The sequence below is a fragment of the Excalfactoria chinensis genome, chromosome 12 (assembly GCF_039878825.1).
Source record: "Excalfactoria chinensis isolate bCotChi1 chromosome 12, bCotChi1.hap2, whole genome shotgun sequence".
NCBI classification, from domain to species: domain Eukaryota; kingdom Metazoa; phylum Chordata; class Aves; order Galliformes; family Phasianidae; genus Excalfactoria; species Excalfactoria chinensis.
In genome coordinates, this window is record NC_092836.1 from 2,206,789 (window position 1) to 2,231,636 (window position 24,848).

Here is a 24,848-nt window from a genome sequence, read left to right on the forward strand (position 1 = left end):
TTTTCTCATCAGCCCCAACTTTGTTAAAGCTTAATTTTTCTCCCACCATTTTCTGAGACAAAGCATTAGAAATGTTTTCCCACTGAGTCTAAGATGACCCACCAGAAATAGATTTATGATGAATTGAGCTTGCTGCAGTGAGGAAGATATATGTAATTGTTATCATACAGTTTGTTAATATTGTGCATATTCTTAGCCTGTGACCTATATTTAACAAATATATGCAATGTGACACATGCCATCAGAAATTAGAGTTGTCATTATGAAAATATAAAGAACGTGACATACACCATTAACACGTGTCAAAAGCCATTAGAATCCTTCTCCATTAAAGCCACCCAAGCACTTACAAAATGAGGAAACTCAAGCTCTTTATAAACACTCAGCTTAGCTGGTACACCTTTTATTCTGTCTGCATAAAGGCTCCCAAATAAATTCTGTGCTATGGTTACATTCACTTTCTTTGCTCACAGAGCATCCGTTCTCTCCTGCAGTACATGACCAGAAGTGTGGCATTCTAGAAGCTGGTTTTTGCACTTGGCACATGCTGATGGGATTTCTATAGATTAAAATGCAAAGCAAGTTGATAATGAAATGCAAAATACTTTTCAGACCTGAATCAGAAAACATAGCAGCCCTGTTCTCCCTCTCAGTCATTGAAGAAATCTTGAACTTTACTTGTCTTCTCCAGAAGTGCTGTTGACCCATTCATCTCTTTCCTCATTCTCAGTTAAAAAAAGTAATTAATTAATTCCTAGAAGCATTAAAGGGGTTGTATCCACAACACGTGTTAATAACACCAGCGCTATCAGAGTCATCTTCACCTACAGAGGATTTTTATTGCAAGGAAAAAGTGCAAGAAAACCATTTTCAAGCCAAAATAGCTCACTTGGAAGAGCTGCATTAAGATCTGAGTCTTAAAGAAATCTATATTTTTGATCATTCAAGCAACAGTTTATCATTATTAAGGGAATAATAGTATGCATACATACACATAGATATTATTTATTATTTTGAAGACACCCTTGTTTTAAATCTGGGTGCTCTGTGGATATCACACAGCTAATCCTTAAGCCACCCTTGCAAAGCAGATGGGTAGATATCTCCATTTTATCAAGGTGAGTAAAATAAATGCCTTGTGGTCTTGGCAGACCTACAGCTCAAGCCACAAACCATACATGAATTTTTTGAGCAAGGCACAGATCTGAATTTGACACCCCCAGTAACCCTCATCCGGCCCTGTTCTCTCCCATATTTCACCCTTGAAAGATCTTCTTTGAACTTAGGAGACTATGGAAGTTATTTTTGCTCTTTCCAAATCTGGGAGAGAATACAAGAGGTTGCAACGGATGTCACTGCATTTAGGGATACCGAGAAACTTTCTCTCACACTTAGTCAGCATGGAGGGACACAGGAGTCCCTGAGCCTCCCCTGGGACACGTTGGCACAAGCAGGACTGAAGAAGAAGAGAGCTGGACAGCAGAAGTGGTCCTTTCTGTACGAAGTGGCAGAAATAGCGAGCATCTGGCCTACCTAACCACCCAGTGATTGGGTAGGTAAGTTGTCAGTGCCAATTTGCTTCCAGCCTTCCCTCCATGCACTCTGGGGTGTCTCAGGACCTGCACTCAGGAACCTCCAGTCCCGAAATCTCATGCTCTACTTGTCCCCAGGGCTTGCTGCTCTTTGATGCATTAGCACAGACAGACGATTCCTTTCCGCCTCTTCTCTGCACATCCCACACTGAGGATTCTGCTTTTGGGTGTGCACAACAACCTGTCCTAGAAAGTCCTAAAATGAAAAATGTTTGCATCACAGCTTGTTTGCTAGCAAAGTCTTATTCTCGCCTGACACACTGATCTTTTTCATACTGTTTTTGTTCCCTCGTTAGCACACACAGCTGCCTGCATTATACCATGCAGAACGTAACACACGCAGGATGTGCTTGTCAGCATGTCAGGCTTGAATACCTATGATTAAAAATTATGTTGCTCATTAGTCATCGCGAATCAAACTGAGAACAATGCTCTCTGGCCAATTTGTAAACAAACATCCTGTTCAACCCGTTCCATGGTTCCTCTTTAAGGAAGAGAGTAAGAAACCAGCTCATAAATAAATAACTCCCTCATTCTGCCGGAGACACGTACTTAGGGCAGCTTACTGGATGGATAAATATTCCATAATTTCATTTTCTTCAAAATTGCTTCCTACAAGTTTTGGCTTCAGATATCCCTAATGCTAATAACGATTCATAAATATTTTATGCAAGGAGCTGTGTATGTGTGTCAGAGATGCACGCCTGTTCTCACGTGGACAGAGAATTACCACTACAAGCTACAAATTAGTATCCTGAGAATAATGTCAATAACATCACACTGGTCATAAAAAAGAAGCCCTTGGTATGAAGACAGATACATACTCCCCTTCCATCTGAGAGCATACTTGAAAAGGTGTCAATATAACAAAACAAAGGCATTTACTGTAAAACTCCTTCATGTTTTTTTTTTTTTTCCCCTCCACAGACATTTTGGCTCTCTCAAGCACCATGAGGCCTAGGAAGAGCTTTGAAGCTGGTGGCATAATACCTGCGTGCCTGATTCCTCACCCACTCACATGCACAAAGAGCACAGTCCACGTACCATGCTACATGTATGAAGGCACCAGCCACTTTTAAAAGTAATTCAGGTTTTGTTACCACACGCGTCAATAGAAAGGTCTGATTCTTCACTTAATGTCACAAAGTGACTTCATAGGTTGTTAATCAGAAGCTGTTTAGTACTCTGAGGCATGAGGGCTGATGCTGTTGAAACAACCCTGTTTGTTTTAGTTGTTCCTGGGCCCAGTGAGCATGCTGCTACAACCTTGACTTAATGTTCAATTGATTTAATGACGCTAGCGAGGTACAGCAGCACAGAGCATAGCACAAGCTGACTGGTAGCACTGCCTAAGGATGAAGAAAACACTCATTTCAATTCCTGGTTACTGATTTATTATTATTATTTTTTAATTAAAGCAATAAATGTTATATCATCTATATCTCAATTCTCTTCTAGTTCAACAGGCAAATATCTACTCTCATTTGCACTTTAGTTTCCTTAAGCAGCGTTATTTACCCAGCAGACCATGATAAATCATCAATCAGATATACCTTTGTATTGTCTCCAACAACACGTGTGTACTTCTGCAAAGTTCCTTTCCAGCAGCATGAGACACTGCAGGCAGGGTTCTCCAGGATGAGATGAATGCCACTGCCTGTGTGCCCTGGCTCCTCACAACTGGGCAGATAAGAAAACATTTATGTCAAGTCTTGTTACGCAGCACTCTGTGTTCTACTGAAAAACATCTCTGGTTTCAACTCCAATGCATATAAACTATCGTACCAGCAAGAAACTGCTTACCATCATAGCATTAGATGACTAAATGCTCCTTTTGCATCCCTGAATGTGGGCAGCATAGCTCTGCTCCAGTGCTCTGCGTGCCCTAATCAGCACCATGGCTGAAGCACGTGGCCACCTGGCTGGGCAACGTGCCTGATGAGCAGAGAGAGGACAAAGGCCAAACTCTCCCAGATAAGCAATCCCAATAGGTGCATCTCTCCTCCTTGCAAAGGAATCACAATTTCTATGAGAATGTTTTATTTTTATTTTTTTTCTGATGAGCTTCACAGCCACTTCTTGTTTCATTAGGTCTTGCTCTAAAAACATAATGATCGTCAAATTGCTACACTACAGGAAAGGTCAAGAAATGATAACATTACAGCATATTTCCCATGGCCCTGTTTACTTCAAGACCTACTCCTGTGCTGAACAGTATTATCAGAATTGTTGTTTGTGAGCTTTAAGGCAAGTCCGTACCCAAAATAACATCAAGCATTAGCCCATCATTAGATCCAGAGCATTCTGAGCACACTGCCAGGGTCTAAGACAAGATTACATAAATAGTAGTGACTGTACACTAGTGATTTGGGTAAAATTAATGGCGATGCTAATCATATGAGCAAATCTGTCTTCACACGGGTCATGCTCTTTTACTAGTCTTTATATGAGGAAGTTTATGTTTTGAGGTACATAGATAAAGACCTATTGCATCAGTAAACACCCGTGGATCAGACAAGCTATGAATGCCAATGAGCTCCTCATCAAAACCAATATATTGATGGTAGTATTGCCTATTAAGGCACTATAATATATAGACAACTGGATCATATATGATTTACACTGTTCTCACTTTAGGAACCTGACAACCAAACAAATATAATTGATTCATGTATTGCAATATTCATTCCATTAGTTAGAATATATATCCAAAAATTGAAGATGTCAATCAAATCAAATGAATGCATGTTTTCATAGAGTGCTGTGATTCCTTTTATTAAACCAAGAAAAAAAAATAAAAATCATTGGTTTCTTACTCAGAAAGAATGAGAGAGTGACTCCTCCAAGTGACGTGGCAATAAATATATGTGTTTATTTTAGTTATGTTAGAAAATTACTCTGGTTACTTTTGATCTATTTAATGTATAAGAAAATAAGCTATTTATGATAGCTGTGTCTATAAACACTTGAAACAAATATTTTATCTGACATATAGGTACAGGAGATGGCACTGATTCTCACTCACACCAATTTTACACTCCATTGGGTTCATGAGTCTTAGCCTTGATTTACACCAGTGCAGAGCGGAGGAGATAGGAATGGGCCCTGTATTTTAACTGCTGTCTTCCACATGCTGATCTGCAGCTCCCAAACCGCTGGATGAATTATGTGGAAGCAAGTATTACAAGTTCCATCTGCATTTTTGTGGTAATTTACTTCTGAACCTTGGGAATAAAAACAGAGATCTGTCATTGGCAATGCACTCATTTCCTCTGTTTGGTGCTCTACCTACTCTCAGAGAACAGATCTGCCCTGTGCCACATGTAAGACATGTTGCATGGTGCTTTCTTCTCCAAACAGGAAAAAGCAGGGAGGGAACTTCATTGCAAATCCAAGGCCTGAGAGCCACGGTTTGTCTGGTCCTGTGGTTGTTGCATTGCACTGACCTGGAATGGTTTCTTTATCCCACTGTGTTCATCCTACATTCTGTGCAACAAACCTGAAGAAGGTGAGAGCCCACACAGCTTTTCCCAAAGCCACAGTTTACATTACTGAGGCTATACGAACATTTATTAGGAGCATTTTAATTTTGACCTCTCTCTGATATGTGATGCTTCATTGGACGTGTGCGTGTGTACAGAACAACACTGGGTCCCTCCTCACATGGGGATGAAGGTATAGAGGCCCATATGTGTATGCTAGAACATAACCAGAAAAAATATATCATGGAAATTACATAATACATTTCTATTAAAATACAAATAAATATTATTAATTAGAATATATATTATGATATTCTAATATATATTGTCTATTCATTGAAATAAATGGAATCCAAATTCTTCTTTTATGCCATTGAACCTGCATTCAAAACCACAGGAGTGCAGTGCAGTCCTCCCAAGAAAGAGATGATTGTTCCTGCCCCATCACCCCTGTCCTAAAGAGTTTCCCATGGTCACCTCCACTCCCGGCCCCAACAAGGGATTGCAGTAATGTGGCATCACCACCATGCAGGAGGGTCTGGGAATAACACTCTCCTTTTGTAGAAGGCAGAAAATAAACACACTTGACTGAGAGTGATAAAATATACACACAAAAGGCTATGTAATATATACCTGATCACACTGTAACTGTTAAAGATTAATACCACTTACAATTTATTTCCTAAACCTTTAACTTGTAGCAATGGGCCCTGAAACGAGCTGCAGTTGAAGTGCTCAGTATCTCTGAGAATTTCAGTGTGCAGAATTTTATAGTATCATTACCTGTCTCTCTGGGCATCCATGCCAGGGATTTTTTGGTAGGTGCTCTATTAGGGTTCCTTGTCGTGCAGCCCCACAGATGCCTTACACAGGAGCTAACTGACACCAGAAAGAGCAGGACTCAGGCTCTGGGCTTTCTGACACCACAGGAATTTGGGATATATGCAGCAGGAACAATAGGGAGGGATGGCATTTATCAGCTGTTCAAGAGAGGACACACTCCTGCAGTGACTGGATAGATCCCCAGTGCTGGGGCACAACCACCCATAAAGCACTGAATAATCCATTTGTTGGAGAAGCCTGGGTCACTGGTTGGGATGTGGCTACTGCCTTCACCCAAGGATGCCCAGCAAACCTTGTCCAGCTGCCTACAGCACCTCAACACGAAGGTACCAGCAGGTGGATCCCACCCAGCCACAGGTTGTTGTGTCAGACCCCAAATCTGCAGTGCACACATGGCAAACCATGAGCAACACGCACAGCTCAGCCACTCATCACAGCACCATATGGCTGGATGTAAAAAATAGGTACATTGTAATACACTGAAGTGAGTGGCTTAACTATTATAAATAATCAAACCTTCATACATACATAGCTATATATACGTCCACCTCTTCATTTTTTGTTTATGTACATATGTATACAAATTGAAGACAATTGACTTAATCCATGTTTACAAAGAGGAAGAACATAGAGTACCTACATGAACTCACTTCATAGTTGCAAATCCATCAGAAAAAAAAAAAAAAAAAAAGAAAAATTAAAAAAAAATCTAGTTTCTTGATTAATTTAAATGAACCTATATTTAAAAGAAAAAGTATCTGCATCATCACAAGTGTCACAGTTTGCCTGAACGCACCTTGGATAAATAGATTTCTTCCTCAAAACTTGAACAACAGCTGCAAATCCAACTCCCCTCCTCCCCCCCCACCCATACTGGTGGTCAGTACAGCACCCCCAATCCTTTGCTTTCTCCGTCTATTGCTGTAGCTCAGACAAACCTCTCCAAAATGGCTCTAAAATGAGCCTGCCTTCCACAGGGAGGCTCACAGCGATCTGCATTTCCTCTCTCTATTACTCCGAGATTTCAGGAGTGGGTCAATAACAGCACTGCTGATGAACCCCACTCACCCCGCTCTACCTTATTCCCAATGCAAGTCCACATTTACTCCACTGCATTTCTGCAACACCACAAGAACTTTCCTGTTGTATTTCCATCAAATGCCAAACAGCAAAGAAAAAAAAAAGTCCCCAACAAAGGATTTTACCATTTTTGTCAATACTGAATGACATTTCTAACTATAAACCTGATATTACTCTGCTGTAAATAGGAAAGGATTTGATACAGTACAAGCTAAGACTTCACTGAAAGCAACCCATTTCCCAACTTGCCATAGAGTTCCTGTAAGCCAAAGTGTTACAGCCTCATCTCATGCTCTAAAAAAAAAAAAAAACAATAACAAAAAAACAACAACAACAAAAAAAACAACCATATCTTTTGGAAAAAGTTATAAACATCCATGTAATTCTCAGCTTCTTCACTAAAAATTACTAATGGATATCTTTTAATGTGGATATAGGCATTGTTTTGGGATCTGTTCTTTGGTTAAAGCTGGTCAGGCTCTGCAAACACATACACGTATGTTAATTTTATTATTTATTAAAAATAAGAAGTCACACCATCAAAGGTGTGTTTATCCTTATGGCCATTTTCGTATCTTATTTTCCTCCCTTTTTATTTCATTTCATTATTCAAACTTGTAACTTGAGGAGAATCTTTTCACTCAGGGTAGATATACCTGAGAGAAGGACGTAGGACAAACACTAGGAAAACAAAGTACAATCAAACAAAGCACATTTCATCAGGAAAGCCCATTAAGCACTTCAGTTTCCATTCTAAAACCAAAGGTTCTCTAACACTGGCAATTTCAAAGGACAGATTCGATGTGATTAATCCTATCTCTGGGTGGAATAGAATAGATGGTTTCTTGAAGCCCTTCCACTTGCATTTCCTACATTCCTGCAGATCTCAGTTCAGAGCCTTAACCACAAGGCTGTGGCTCTTTGGAGGAACTCTTTTTTTCCCCTCTTATTTCACAACACCACTTCATCCCCAATAGGCACAATAAGGTTGCTGACATCAAGACATAAAAAATTGCTGTGGGAGAGGAAATAGCCTTTTCTTTATCCATCTGTATCTAGATTGCTGGGCTTTCATCTCTAAAGAGTCAGTTTTGACCAAAATGGCTTGAGTGATAAAAATAGCTAATACGTTCTTCTCTTTACGTCTCCATCTTTCTATATTTCTGGGGAAAAAAGAAAAAGGAGCGACACCTGGGGTCAGATCAGGAAGAACTCTGGCCGCACACAGCTCCTGTCACACTCATCTGTGTTCCTTTGCTAATTAGGAGAGAGGATACTTGAGCCTTGTATTGGGTTCAAACTGTACAGTTGCATTCCCACAAAAAAAAACCAAAGCAAAACAGGAAAGCACAAACTCATTGAAGCTCAGTGTGCCTTTTTTTTCCCCCCCATCCTTCCCATCAGAGCTAACAGCTTTCCTCTTGGCACATTTTCCACGATATCTATAGCATGTAAACCTGTTTCAAGGAGCTGCTGGCAATGGGCTAATACAGTGTAATAGAGTTGTTATCCGTTATTCCGCAGCAGGCTTACAAGTGAGTAAAAATGATTTGTGAAGGATACCAAGAAGTAGATGTCTTTCTGCTTTTGTACGTAACGTGAAAATGGAGGGATAATCCAGGAGCACAGACAGGCCTGCACATGTAATTAATGTATTTACAGGCTAATGGAACGCACATACACGGGTAAAATAAATCTTATAGCATAACATGAATCAGAGGTTCTGATTTATGCTATGAATGATCAAAATATTAAGAAGTGAAAAATGTTTCTATATGAGCATAAAGACATATCAAGAAGTCACCCTTTTTCCTACTGTAGAGCAGTCAGGTTTATCCCCTAGTGTCAGTGTTTAGAGAATGGATTCGTTTCAGCTTTCACCCTGGACTCAACAGATCTCCAGCACTGAAGTATCTGTGCTTCCTTCCCAAGCTAAATGCGTCAAGCAGCTTTTTACTTTAGTCTTTATCACAGAGATGCATTTCCTCCCATCAGACTCACCCTGAAGCCTCGGTAGGAGTCCTTATCGGCATCAGTGCTATACAGACTAATAGTGTATTTCATTACTACTCAAAAACAAATGTATTTCCATGGAGAAGGAGACCCTTTTTTTTTTTTTTGTCTGGAAAACTCCTAAAATCCAGTTGTCATGAGGACAGTGCTGGCAAGAGACCAAGAAGTGACTGCAAATGGTCATTTCACTTTTAAGTCTCTGTTCTGCAACACGAAGACAACCACAAAGATCAGGAACCTGGAGGGTAATTGGCACACCAGTATGATGGGGGTTGTTTGCACTCTTATAATTGTTTCATGAAGCCCGCATGGCAATTTTAAAGGCAAGTTTTAGAGGGGTGGTTTTAAGAAAACTGCTGAGACATTACAGGCTGGGAAAGACTAATTGGCTTCAATTACATAATGCAGCATTGTGAAACTTCTGTGAGAGGCAAACACCCAGCTCCCTCGCTGCCTCTGCTTCACCCAGATGGGACCTGGCACACAGCACCCCAGTGTGTGCTCTGTGTGCCCCAGCATCAATGGCCGGTCACTTGGTTCCCCATCATCATCATCTCCCCACAGCCTCTGCAGTCACTGCTCTGACTTCTCAGACACCAGTTTTGGTTACAAGCTCGCTTTTTCGTTTCTTCTCAAAGCTAAACCTAAACATTTTTATTCCTGAAAGAATTTTGACCTCTGTAAGTAAATCGAACAACAGCTGGCTGATCAAATATACATAAGGAAGAATCCGTTGCCTGCTCTTTCATAGCTCTCTTTGTCCTGCAATCACCATCCTGGGCTCTCCTTCCCTGGTACAACATTATACCATATTACATCACTTGTCTGTCAGCGGCCTCCCCTGCAACGTGCTGGCGGCAATGAACTGCTCCTGACTCCCAAACTACCTCTGGTTGGGACACTGAGCAAGATGCTTGCTAACCAGCAGCCTTCAGATCTATGGCACAAAACGCAGATGTTATCAAGAGAGACGGGAACAACACTGAGCTAAAGCCAAGTTCAGCCATGAGCCAAGGAGCAGCACTCCACTGTCCTGTGCTCAAAGATGGGAGCAAGGGGATTCATGTCAGAGACCCTGCTGTTCTTCAGTGATTCTGATGATCTGTGCCAGAGGTAGGGAGGATGAAGCAATATTTGCCTCATTGCTGGGGCCTTCACTCCAGCTCTGTGAAACATTATTTATGATGCAAGTCAACACATTAGGGGAAAAAAAAGTATTTTCCATATCTTAATCCAGAACGCAGCCAAGGTAATATTGAAATAACCTCAGATATTCCATACATCCACGTACAACGCTGTAGTATTGCCTAAAAGTGATTAAAACATACTATAACTTAATAACAAAACTTCAAGAGTATTTCTGTGCCAACAAAGATAAAAGCGACCTGAAGGCATCACTCAGAGCTGACAGTCAGTTTATCCACCACTTGAATCAATTTGCATTATCCCAAATTTAACGTGCTGTGCATGCATTACTTTAGGAAACTAAATGCATCAGAATCATGAGCGATATAGTAATTGACTGTATGTATGGCAACTGAGTTACCTGAACACCAAATTTCATATTTCCAAGTAAAAATAATCTGCACATTTATGGCTCTTAATGGCTAGATCAAGTGGAAAAACATAATGCATATCCATCAGGAATTGTATGCATAGTTAATTAAGTCTGAAATAATAAATACTTGATTTCTACAGGATAGGGTAAACATCCAATTAAAATAAGATGCAGCATACACTTTTCTTTCTCATTAGTCAAAGCATAAAGCATTTTAACATTTCCTAAATAATTTACTTGTATTAAAATAAAGTGAAATGCTTAAAACTTTAATAGGGTACTTTACAATGCTGTAGTCAATAAGTTGCTATATGAAGGTAATGTAAATAATTTACAGCACTATTCAGCAGAAAGAGTCTGCAGTTCTCAGCAGAGCAGGGTCCCAGCAGTGCAAGAGATCAGGGCCCTGGCCAAGCAATGCTAAAATCACAACTCAACCCTAAAGAGAGTGGCAAAACCCATTGGCAACCTCAGACCTGCAGACCCAACCTACAAGTGGTGAAGGCACCTGGTGGAGGTCCCGCCACCCAAGGGCAGTGACATCACCTGTAGCAACACCTTCCTCATATCAAACAGTCCTCTCAGCTACAGAAACTGCTCGTTACCAAAGCTACAGATTTGCAGCACGTTTGATCAGTTTCCACCAGCAGGTGCTGTGTTGGCACTGCCCACATGTGCTGGACTGCAACTCCTCCTAGGACTGCAGGCAAGGGCAGAACTGTCAATTTGTTCCTAAAGCCAGGTGGACACGAGTGTTTTTGGAGCTGGGAATGTGAATTACCTGAGTTACTAAAATGCCTGTTGTGTTTTGCATATCAGTTTTGATTTTCTGCTAAAAGTCAAGGTGTGGATGTTAACACTGGGCTCTCTGATGAGGAAACACATGTACTGACTATGTAAGCAGATTGCTGGATCCTGTGAATTATGAGCACAGCACATCACCGGTGAGCAAATAATAGGTCTGTGCAGCTACATTAAATGAACATGGTCTTCCCGTGAATCATCTTGCATTGTAGAGGAAATAATAAACATAAATGAACAAAAATTAATTCAATGATAGGAAATTATCAAACACCACCTTTTAACAAGAGAAAAGTAACATCCTCCTAAAAACTGAGACTTGCAGCTCAGATAATATATAGAAACATGGCATTTGGCTGGGACAGCTTTTAAGATGTTTCAAATGTTAGAATCACTTTTCATTAAAACTGTGACAGAAACTGAGAAACTGGCATGGTGCCTCTTCTTACATGTACATTAAATCACGCATTTCACAGCAAGATTTTTACATTTTTTCTGTTTATAGAAGTCATGTACAATATCTTCTGAGTCAGAAGAAGATCCATCTGTATGAAGATATATTTGCAACGTAAGGAAGAGAGCTTTAAAAATGTACTGTCCCCAAAATCCTTCATTACATTGTGCTCCAACAAGCACGAATCCTCAGCGCTGCTGTCTTTAAGTAAGTGATAAATGAAATTACTGAAGGTTGACTGCAGCTTTGCCAGCCTTAGCCAAGCTGGTGAGGACCCATAAAAGTCTCTACATATTGAGAGGGTAAGAAAGGGTGAGGCATTGAGGTGCCTCTTCCTTCTTGGGTCACCTATTCTTTCCTTCTTCCTACCCGTCCTCCAGGTTCTCCCAGGACTTGCTGTGCTGCAGCATCTTTTCCTTATTAGTTCTATTGTTATGAGAAGCCACTCTTATAAAAGTACATTTTAAAGACTTATTGCAATATCTTTTTGTAAACTGAGTATTACAAGCAAAAGAAAGAAATTATGAGTAGGCTTTAGTCCTGAAAAGACCTTTGCCTTGGGGAACAACTCATTGTTTGAAAACTAAAAAGATGACTAACTCAAACCAAAACAATCCAAACTGACAAATTCTGCCTGTGGTCTTCAGGCAGCAGCCTGCAGCACTCCCACCTTTGGCTCAGGAGAACGCTGAGACCCCTGGGGCTCAGCCTGTTCTTTCCCTCATGACCTCACGTCATGCACCTTTGCGGCAAGACAAATGCCAGCAGCAACTTCCCAAAGCACCCTGCAGTTGCACCAAAGGCAAGGAGCTGCTGCCACCACTTCCCCTTGCTGCTTTCTACAGCAATCTCATTTCTATGGTAAGGCTGGAAGAAGTCTAAATTAAATTTGGGACCTAATTTTCAACAGAATCTCAACCTCCTGAGTAAACAATAGATGGAGCCTGCCTATTAAATCATCATGTTTTAATTAAATTCTTTGCAGCTTGCAAGTTCTTTGAACTGAGCTAGGTGATAAATGCATTGTAATTTTAATAGGGTTATATTTTGTGCTAAACTCACATAGAGCAGTGACAAAAGATATATGCCACATCACCACCAAATACAGCGTGGCATTCTGCTGATAACCACGCACTCGGTACATGATGGGCTGCCTCCATGAGATGAACAAAACCAATGTGAAGTGGGTTATTTTCTGTTATGGACTTAAAGATTTGGAAGCACGTGAGCATTTGTGGTATTTGCCAAAGGAAAAAAAAAAAAAAAAAAAAAGGAAATTTTCATATTAATGATTCAGGCTCAATGGAAACCAGAGGGAAATCCACCTATTGACTTAAAGGGCTTTTGGATCAGGCTATTAGTGTGTTATTGACAAAATTAAATAGAATAAGTAAGAAATTCACAAAAATGAAAGAGCCAAGGAGGGCTTATTTCAGTAGAACGTGAAACAGTTAGGTCTGAATGGAAGAGATCTGAAGAAAATTACTGACAATGGCATCTTTATTTTTTCCCCTTAAACAACACTGAGTTAGGAAGTTGATTAAAAAAGAAAAAGTTGTAAGTTTAGAATGACCTCCAGCACCATCACTGAATATCTCTGCTTCTTTATCGCAGCCTCTGCAAAGCTATCTTCCCATAATGCTACTGGCATCGTAAAGTTTCCCAGTAGGAAATATGACACACTCTTAAAACATATGTCAGAGATTTCCAGAATTGCAAACATGGTATTTTAGACAGTGAGATTCCTTCCCTCATAAAAGCATCTTTAAATTGTCTGACAGAGAAAATTCATATCGGGAATAAAAACCTGGCCCCAGCGGAGTCGATGAGAGTTTTATGCCTGATGCTAGTGGAACCAAGATTTCATCTCCGCTTTTCCTCCACTTAGCCCAACACGTAAATACGTGCTGATAGTGTCAGCATCTGGCTCAGCACTGAGTGAGGGTGAACCAAGGGGCCAGGCTCAGTCACAAGCCAGCTGCTCAGCTCACTGGCACCAATGGGTGCTGTTTCTGAAGCCTGGAAATAAACAGAGCAGGAGCCCCGCGTGCTGACATCTGTGAGTGATGCTGAAAGACCTTAATAAATAATGCCATAGTTGATGGGTTTCTGCTTGTAGAGACCTGATTATTCCACCTGGATAGTGGCTTAAACAAAAGAACAACCAGACAAAAGAAATAGATGTGCAAAGTCCAAGAAGCAGGCTATTATTTTCAATAGAGGAGTTTTTTGTTGTTTTCTTTTTTTTCTTTTCCCCTGGCATTAGCTGCAGTAAAATGAATCACGTAGAGCAATATTTTTCACAAACCCCAAACATCCTGCATTCACATAAAACTGATGTACACCAGAAATGTTCACTGGGCTGTAGAATGGGAACAAAGAGGGCCGCAGACATACAATTTGTCATCCTGATGTTATATAATAACAGGATATAAGCATATAAATGGATAGGTTTGGCAGGTGAAAAGGAAAATTATAGGCAGAGAGGAATATTGTAGCTAACTCAACAGTGGCCATACTGCCAATAGATCCTTTTGCCATTTGACAGCTGTCTCACAAAAGGGCTGAAAAATCATGTTTACTCACATCAGCCTGATCTCTCTTTCAGTTATTTAGGACTCTGCATATTCCATGAAAATAACCAACATTTTCAGCTTCTAACTTCAACCAAATTACCATGAAATACACATACTTATCCATATGCTTTCTGAACCTCCAGCAACAGACATGAGTGATAAAGTGATCAGGTTGGCCCACTATCCTGCACATACAAATTTGCAATACCATGAAAGACAAGCAGCTTTTCCTACAAAGAGATGGGAATGAGCAAACTTTCATATTTCCTGCCTGATATCACCATTTCTTTCAGTGATCAGCATGTAGAGGAAGTCTGTGAGTCTGAGAAAATCTTTCTGTAGGATGAATAAGTTGGGGAAGCCCACAAGGGCTGCCCTCTCTACCAGTGTGTGACAGAGCCCACATCCCCACGGACAGGGGCAGGAGAGCAACATGAGAGTGAGTTAAGGAAATGCTCAGTAAATATCTGACAGATCACTGCTGCTGCTTCTTGTCTTTAGGGCTTGTTCTGCACTGTACAAAGAAACTTGTAATACTGGACTCAACTGAAGTGGTGACATTCAGTCAAGTCCATACGCTTCAGGCTAAGTCTAGTGTTTCATCCAAAATCAGATCAGGAAAAGCACTAACTCTGTGGTTGACAGGCCTTTCTTTCACTGAGAATAGGTGCTCAGGGCAGTTCTCTTACGGTGACCCAATCATTGGCATTTGGGGTAGGAAACTTGGAGAAGGGAGCATTATTTACTTTCACTTCAATGAGACGACATTTCTCTGAGCTATCTTCCTATGGCAAGATAAGGGTTTGAAAGAACAAAGGGCATTATGTAGTACAGTATTTTTTCACTCTCCAAAATTCTTTATCCTCAACAGTTTTGTTGAACAGCACACACTGTTTTAAAGCATGTTGACCAAACTACAGATTTTACAGTCTCAAGCATTTATACCTGTACATTATGGACTTTAGACATTCACCTATCTGATAAGTAGATGTAGTCAGGTCGATTTGATGGTTATTTGAATTGAACCGGCTCTGAATGAAAGAACAAAAGTGATGTCTTAAAAACCCTTTCTTCTGTGTGTGATTTGCCCATTAAGCCAGCTGAAAGCAGAGATTGCAAGGCAGCCAAATACATGCATATGGACATACAGGCATAAGGTCAGAAGAAGTGCGAGGTAGCTGTTACAGAGGGAAAAACTTGCCTTTGCAAAGTTCCAAGTATGAGTAATGGATGGACTCAACAAAAGCCTTTAAAGCTTCAACAGTAACATCAGCAATAGTTTAGCCAGCTTGTACTAATGAGCTCAGAGTGGTTCACCTCATAATAAATGGATAACGAGTATAGAAAGAATGCATACATTATTTTGAAAGTGTTTTTTTTTTTTTTAAAAGGTATATGGTTCCTAGATGTCTCTGGACTGAGAGATGGTGGGATGTTGTGGGTAGATGAGGAAAACATACACAGATCAATAAGGGTATAGAGTAATTTCACTTAGTAAATATATTTGATCCAGATCTTCTCCAACTCCAGGTATGGGTGCTACGCCATCTCAGTGCAGTTTTTAAGTGTACTTTTAAAAGACTGAATGCAATTTATTCCAGTTTTCCTTTTATCCACCTGGACACACCCCTTACAACTGCTGCCAGCAGTAGGTCAATATGCTTCCACCTCAGCCTGCATCCCACCAATACCACATCTAATGGGACAGTAACAAGTAAGGCCTGGCAAGGGGCTGGGCACCTGAATAGTGCCGCTGCATGAGAAGTTTAATGTACAGGTCAGCAACAACCGAAATGGATCCCACTATGTGAAGTGGGGGCTCCCATAAACAAGTACCATGAGCTGGCTTTGAACAGCTGTAGGGTGAGGTATGGAGGTCGGAGTAGATCCAGGATCAGAAGCCTCAAAAGGTGCAGCCTGAGGAGTCTCAGCTCCAGACATAAAATACTAAACCAGATTCCTATAATTTAATGTAGCTGCCAGCATCAATGCTAACAAATCTGAGGAGTACCTGTGAGCTTCCAGTAGACCTCTAATATCTGTGCTTTAAGTCAGACTTATTTCAGCAGTTTTGCAAGGAAAATAAGCACTAGACTCAAACACACAGAATAAAAAAAATTCCCAGGGTGTTATCTGAAATAAATATTACGGAGGAGTTCATTTTAATGGAGTTAATCCACCCAGAAATGGATAGCAGCAAGATATTTAATCATGGCATATCCAGTTTAATCACATTTAAAATCCTCTGGAAATTAAGCTTATACAACTTCCTTAATTTAGAGGACAGTATAATGCTTAAGTATTTAATCTCCTTAGGATTGATATTGGACTAAAGTCCTCTGCAGAGTTTCATGAATAGATATAACATTCTTCATGTTAGAAAACTTCAGGAAAAGCTTAAATTATAACGATTCATTAATCGTCCATTTACGATGCCAACAAGACAGACTAAACAGCACAAAAAAAGCTGAAACTTACACTGATTTGTTTTTGGCCTTTAATATTGACAATGAAGGCCATTAAGGCCTTAATAGACACTCTAAGAAGACCATTCTATTCAATTTAACTTTATGTTAATGAAAAGATTTAGGCCTTCCCAACAGCCTCTAGAGAATCTCACAATTCATAATGTTCAGCCTGCGTCTAGAACCCTGTAACACTTTAAGCTATGGGTTTATGTAACTGAGAGATTGGATGAATATGAGGTCGCAAGTTATTAACCAACCATTGCTCTGATTTTGTTTAGATTAATTACATCTATATATGTACCTCTATGATATCAGTATAGACCGTGCAAGACTTTATGTAAAATACCTTGATTCCATTAATTTATTTCCTAGCAGCTTCAGAACAAAATTCAGCCCTACTCTGTCCTTGTTTCCAGGGAAGGCTCTTAAGTCAACATGACTATTGTAGATGGTAAACGATGAAGGAATGTGCCCCTTGTAAATACAACATGATCTCTCCTTCCACTTTCCCAATGAGAAGCCTGCCTATCCCACAGCTGCTTATTTACTGTGCAAGACTGAAGCCTGCAGACTGCACACACCATCCACCTTCCCCCTTCACCAGGAGGTGCCTTTCCTGTAACAGCCCCGGTCAGTGCTCATTTGCACAAATAGCTTCCTGAAAACACCAGGGCTGCACAAGGCAGTTACTGCTCCCTGGTATGAGTCATGCATTCAGATCTGGATCCTAATTTAAGATGGCCAGCACAAAGAGAACAAAAAAAATGAAACTGCTGAAAATAACAAACTGAAGAGTATTAATAAAAATATCCGCCAGTAATGACTTATTTCTTACATCAATCCTTCAGGCAAAAATATCACTCCAGCTGTGTTGTATACAAGGCTTTAACATCATTCTAGTGCTGGACTATACCATAAAATAAGGAGATGCCTCATCTCAACATGCGCTTTAATAATATAGTATTTGGAGTTTTATACCTAACAATAATTTGATTTTTTCTGAATTTATTGATGCAGAAAAGGCTGTAAATTCCATGAGTTCTTTCAGTAAAGAATACAGAATGTGTCCCACCACAAGTGTAGGGAATAAAATTGAAATAATAAATTCCAAACTCATCCAGGCAGGCACGTTCAACACCAAAGTAAATTCATTGACAGATTTACAATTAAGTTCCATATGGAAAGGAAATAATAATAATTATAAACATCTAGAAATACTATAGCAGCTCACATCTTGTGATCAGCAGGGAAAAGTAACTCATTTAGCTTCAATAAAGGCATAATTTCTGATATCTTCAAATACCAGAAGAGTGGCTTAATGTAGTGGATTCTTTGAGAGATAGGGATCTGTCTAATACTAAATACACCAACAAGCACAAAAGGAAGTACAAATCCTTTTAGCTCACAGGAAAAAGTCCTGCAGGCCTCACCCCCAAGAGCATCCCACAGCATGGTGCTGGTACCTATGACACTCAGCCCTGCCCATGGTGAGAAACACTGGTTTCACACAGTATCAGGCAAATGAGCCCAGGAGAGAAGCTGTGATGATTCTTGCAGGAATCAGCCTGTTATTTCTCTCCCAATGAGAGCTATTTTCACAACAGCAGATGTCATCCTAAAAGGAAAGACTCCTTTGGGTATTTTACTGCACTTGGATTTTTCAGGATGTTTTGAAATAATTCGCAAGAATATATGCATTTTAAAGTGTGGTCATTGTGAACATGCCCTTGCTTTTTCCTGTGGGGAACTGGGGCTGGAGTACCTTATTAGTGTGCCAACATGAACAACTGATGGAAACAACTCATGCACACGAGATGTGCAAGGAGGTTGGCTGGCAGATCCACATTTCCCTTCTGTAAGAGCCCAGTATCATGGCTCTCACCCATCCAAGGGCCCTTATTTCCAGCACTCCAAGCAGATTACACATTCCCATATTCTGATAGTAAAAATGATCCTTACAACAATGAAGTACACTGTGAAGATAAAGCTCCTACCAAACAGGCTGAATGTTGTATGCACGTATATGATTTTTTTCTTAATGAAGAAAAATATAGGAAGATACCTGAATACAACTTCAACTCAGATTCAAGAGAATGTTAATAGGACACATTTTCCCATTCTGCGCCAGTGAGATTTATGACAGAGTAAGAAGATTATGAATCATACTTTGTAGTTCACTCAATGTCACGTTAGTCCTAAAGTTTATATTTAAACATATTTTAATGATTAATATGCATCCCACTAGATTTTGGATGAAGCATGTTCATCCCAGCCCTACTCTTTCTTCATAGTTGAAATTAATATTTCTACATATTTAACAACTTTTAATTTGGAAGAAATAAAAATCTTTAAAAACCAACATTTCCTAGTTTTATCCATCTGAAAAAGATGACTTGAACACCAGCTTACTTTGACTGAAAAGGTATGTTTAATGCAATGTCATCTTGCATAAATAGTGATTCACTCTTTCCTTTCAAATGTGTAATAAGAAAAGTTCTCTCCAGAGGAGTGGTCATCCTCTGGTCATTCATTTTGACTAAACTGAATCAATCTTTTCCACATGAGAAAGCCTGTAATTAAACTTAATATGAAATCACTTTGAATAAGAAGAGGGGGGGAAAGCAATGAATAGATTTGACTCCACCAGACTTTAAAAAATTGCAGTAAATATGTATTCATAGTTTTCAATTGAAATGCTGTAGCTCAAAAATTACTGGACATCTACACCTTCTCTGGAGATATTCAAGACCCGCCTGGACGCCTACCTGTGCAACATGGTGTAGGGAGCCTGCTTTGGCAGGGGAGTTGGACTCAATGATCTCTAGAGGTCCCTTCCCACCCCTACAATTCTGTGATTCTGTGACCAGGACTTCATTAGCCATCTACTCCTTTCCCTTCTGTTGAAGACGAAGAGTAGCTTCGCTATGCTGTAAATGAATACGAATTCACTCAGCCTATTGACAAAAAAGTTTTCTGTTTCAATTATTTTTAGTTCATGCAAATATTCTTTTACAGTAGTACTACTACTACTACTACTGGCAGTCTATTCATTCTCCTCTTTATTACAGGGATTATGGGGATATTGCTCCCTGACTATTTAAATAATTCATTGGTTGACTGCTGTTGTGTTCTGGATCAGTTAAAACACCAATGGAAACCTCTGATTTTAAAGGGTCAAATTTCATTTGATGTTTGTAAAAGCACATCAGTGGACTCATTTCATGGTTCTGGATCTATAGTGGGAAAAAAGCTTGTCTCATAAACCTGGTAAAGCACTGAAATAGAAAGAATTTCCTTGGGTTATGGGATTCCCTAGAGAACTAAAAGGATAATTTGCTGTGTAAAATACCATTAAAAACTCAGGAGTCAAAATACGGTCCAATTATGAGAGGAAAAATTCAATGATGTTTCTTTTACATTTAATAACCATTAGTACACAATTCTGACAAGTTAATAACAATGAAATTTTAGGCTGTGAGATCCCAAGTGTCACTTTAATTGCCCCAAGACTGCAAAAATATTACTGCAACAGCATGGATCCAGAACTAAGTAGAGTCCAAATGCAATAACCCTTTTGGTTCTGTTATTTCTTGATTCAATATAAGCTCTGAAGCATATTCACAAAAGGCAATTAAATCCAAGTGAAATACAGAAAAATAAAGCCCACAAGAATTTGGCTGCCTTGACATTCTGGAAAAACTACTTTGCTCTGTTCTCCAAAACACAATTGTTTCTTCTATCAGATCTGATATAATCTCTTACCAGCACTCTTATTTTGCCAAGTTTTCTGGTAAATTCTACATTCTAGTATTTTAAATCCCTTGTTCTATTTTCTGGATTTGTCACATGCCTTATTCTAATAATATTGTACTTGTCCTTGAAAACTGATAGCTCCAATGCAGCACTCTCACAGAGCTTCTAGTATTTGTTTAAACAAGATGTAGAGTTTACGAGAGAACACAACACATGCCAAGGACAAATTTTCCTTTCCAGTCATCTTCCGCTCTATATCTCAAGGTACTTTTTAATTGTTAAACAATTGATGCATTACCTTGGGCAGTGGCAGGTTACCTTGGACATTGAGTACTCTGCTGTCAACAGAAAACAAAAACAAGGAGGAGTTTGGCCTGATAATTTTCCCTATGAGCACTGCATCTCTCTTCACACAAAACATGGAATGTTCAAGGACAAGGCAAGTGACCACAGAAATCCACAGTCATTCAAAGTACAGACTCAAATGAAAAAGGAAAAAAAACAAGAGACAAAAATAGGTCACGTCTTTGAGGCCAATTCTGATTCTTTAATTGATACTTAATGAAGTCCTATCATCTGTCAACATCAGTAGATATAAATTCCTAATAACCTAACGCTGTTTCAGTGTAAGAAATAGCCATAAGCCTCTACAATTAGGACTTGAAAAATAAAGGGCTCTTCAGGAGAGATCTCATTCTGGTAAAAAGCCCTGGTGCTCTTTATTCTTCTTTGTGGTGACAATGAAGACAGACCTTGACTGACATATGGGGCACTGATTGGTGTTTCTAGTAAAGACAGAAGGAATTATTTTCACTTACTGCTTGAATAAAGCTATCACACACGCTTTGGATGATGGATGGAATGGAACTGTTTTAGGTTAAACACTTAAATGTTGGATCACATCTTAAACATGCCACTTAAATCTCATTAGTATATCAAAGCATCACTTAGAACTTGGTGCTTTCCCCTCCCCTCTTCTCTGTAATTTCAGGTCACAGTCTGAAACAAAGTCAGAAGAATGTGCTTTAAGAAAGAAAAACTTTGTTCCTTTTTGCCCTCATGCAAATAATGAATTTTTTTCTTCTAAATTTCTTAAATAAAAGGGAATTAAATCCATGAGATCACAAACAACTGTAACAAATAAAAAATAATGCTTTCTCCTGGAAATTAACATGTTTTGTTATTAATTGAATAATATTATTTGAGAAGACCAGCAGAGGAACATCATGGTAGAACAAATCCACAATGAAGCAGAGAGATTCACAATTTTTCCCCAAGAATATGAAAAGCTACAATAGAAGTAAGGACGAAGTTAGCATTCATCTCTTGAAAGCAAACAAAACAGTTTCTACTCATGGCATCAAGAATCCCCTGTGGGTGAATGCCCCCAAAATTATGACTTGCACCCATTTCTACCTCAAGAGGAGGAAGAGAACACGATTGTTTAGGAGAGATAGAAAACAAGATGAGCTAAATACTAACATTTAAAGAAAACAAAACCACGGGAGAGCACTGATGGTCTCTTTAGCCTACAGAGTATTGGAGAGATCTACATAGCCTCAATGAATTACTACTGTTTATTGTCTTAGAGCATGATAGGATAGCACAATAGAGACACAAGCCCTTCCCTATTTCCATTCTACAAATTCTCTTCCTCAACATCTGTAACAATTAATACACTGAGTTGTGGCATTAAAGGCTCACCATCAAGCTAGAGCATCCAGAAACAGGAAATGCAACTACCATGCATATTTGAAGGTAAAGAATAGTCCATTTGTGCAACTTACAAGTGTCAGCATAAAAAGAAAGTCAATTGCAATTGCTTGCGAAGAATCAGCTTTGGGAGAACTGTTGAATAAGAAGATGATTCTTTGTTTAATCACCCTGCTTTTGACCTCAATAATGCAGTCATTTATTCCAAAATACTTAACATATAAGCTACTACCACAGACTTGCGTGTAAAAGCTATTTTGATCTTTAAGTACTTTGAAGACCCTTTTTCCTAAGCTGTGAAGTATTGATAGCTATACACAGCACAAGACATGCTCTTGTTGAAAGCTGCCTAGCAAGCACCTTATCCAGAAGCTGAGGCAGCAGCTGGTGCTGCAATCTCCCAATCAGGAGCCTTTGGGAGATGCCAGTAACCCTGACTTTAGCTGCCTACATCTCTCACTGCTTTCAAAACTGCCTTGGCCTGCTAGTGTCAAAGAGCAGCACAAACCCTGGTTTTCACAGAGTCGTGAAATAGTTTCAAGAAGAGTTTGTGTTACCAGTGCTAAAAAGGAGGGTGCAGGAGGAGGCATGGGAGGCCTCACTAAGAGGTCTGCAAGCGTTCAGAGCAAGAAGTTCACCCTTGGTACCACCCCAACCAGCACCTGCCAACCTGGGCCTCTAATGTAACCACGGGGCTCATCAGTGCCCATAGAAGCACCCTCCAACCTGTCTAACAGCACCACTTGTTAGGGATAGCACAGTACTATCACGATGCTTGTCCCTTTAAATATTTTGATTGCCTATAGCTGCACAGTTAAGATATCAGTCGAGTACACTTTAATTAGCCCAGAGGAAATCACAGTAGGGATGAAATGAGTTGGGTTGTTATTCTTCTGTTTTTCTAACAGCAAATAAAAGCATGTAATTAGATTAAGACATTTTGGGGATCTTAAGGTTATCATAACTGTAAACAATAGTATATTTATCTAATCTGAGAGTGGCACTTGAAGTATGTTTTAGCTCTGAATAGGAAACATTAAAATTACAATAGGCCGACAGGTTTTTGAAGAATTGCATATGGGTTGAAATACACAGTTACGCAGCAGTTGCAGGGGAGAGTTTTAAAGAAGGCTTTTGAGCAAGAAAACCATTCCTGGATTTGTTTTGGCAGCGTCAAAATACATCTTTAGCATGAAATAAAAATATTTGGTTTTGATTTGTTCAGATTCATTTACATTAAAATACATTGTTTGAATAATGCATTAGTATGCATAATATTCCATAATTCATAAAGTATGCAGACTAAGATTTAGCAACATAATACTCAAAATCCCAGTCACTTCAAAATGATGCGATTTGGGTATAACTGAGATAAAGTGATTTAAATGGAATTTTTTTTTGAAGATTTTTTCCAGATTTCTTTTTCCCACATCATAATTTCAAGGCAAGTTTCCTAACAGTTTATTCCACACTATCTGCTATTTGAATTTCAGATGAATCTTTAAGAGCTTGGTTTTCCCTTTAGTTATACCAGTGTGAGGAATTTATCAATGAAATTATATGAGTATGGCCAAAGAAAGAGTCGAATGTTGTGTACTTCACTGAGATATCATTGATCAGCTGTAATAATGTCCTCCTGCAAGCTTTATCTGAAAGGCAAATCTGAATGATTTCATCTTTTAAAGGTTTCCAACCCAGACCCAGATCCAGGAAAGTGGTTCATAACAGGAATTGCAGAATGAAACAACTATAGGAAACAACTACAAATTTCCTCGAATCAAGAAATTATTGTATGGGAGACATCTGTACTATTATCAGATTTTTCCTTCAGCTGGAGAGGCATCATGTTCTCATAGCTCCTAAATACAGAACTTCAGAATTACCCTTGAAATTCCTTACAGCTCTTATAAATGAGCCCAAAGAACCCCCTTGGGAACACAGTAGGAACATCAGATATCAGCAGGGAGATCACAAGATACAGAGAAATGAATGAATGTGCATCAAGAACCAGCCCAGTCTGCACACAGCCAAGGCTACAACAGGGGCAGAGGAGCTTAAGAAAGGGAATTCAGCACAGTCTCACAAGGTGGTTTGCTATGTTATAGAGGGAGCATGCTGCAAATTAAGTCTCTGAAGGAAAATTATCACTAACAGGTTACTTAAAAAGGAATATGGTTCCTTTAATGGCAAAACCCTCCGAGCTGAAGTCCATACTACAAAATTAATGGGACACGGAGAATTAAATGCTGCTCTCCCACTGGGTTCTCTATTGGTCTTTGTCTTTACATTTTATCCAAACCCTGCCCTGGATTCCACCTGGCACAGATCTATCTAGGGCACAAAAAGGAACTCACAGCCACGATCATTTGGGCTTTCACTTTGGAAAGACATAGAATTCTTCAAATACTTTTTGAAGTATTTGATATTTTTTGGAGTCCACTACCATTAATCATTCACTGCAAAATGAAATATATCCAGATAAGAACTCTCTCCTTAGTAAGAACCTCTATAGGCT

At 39.5% G+C, this 24,848-nt stretch overlaps 1 long non-coding RNA gene across 1 annotated transcript in view; it reads right to left on the reverse strand.

Annotated features, from left to right (window-relative positions):
* Positions 1 to 406: 406 nt before the first annotated feature.
* The window catches only part of LOC140257859 (uncharacterized), a 28,479-nt gene continuing 4,037 nt past the window's right edge, over positions 407 to 24,848 (reverse strand). The window contains exons 2-3 of the long non-coding RNA XR_011905134.1: positions 3,146 to 3,272; positions 407 to 1,788 (exon numbers count right to left, since the gene is read on the reverse strand). This is a non-coding gene — a long non-coding RNA (uncharacterized lncRNA). The remainder of the gene's footprint in view (positions 1,789 to 3,145; positions 3,273 to 24,848) is intronic.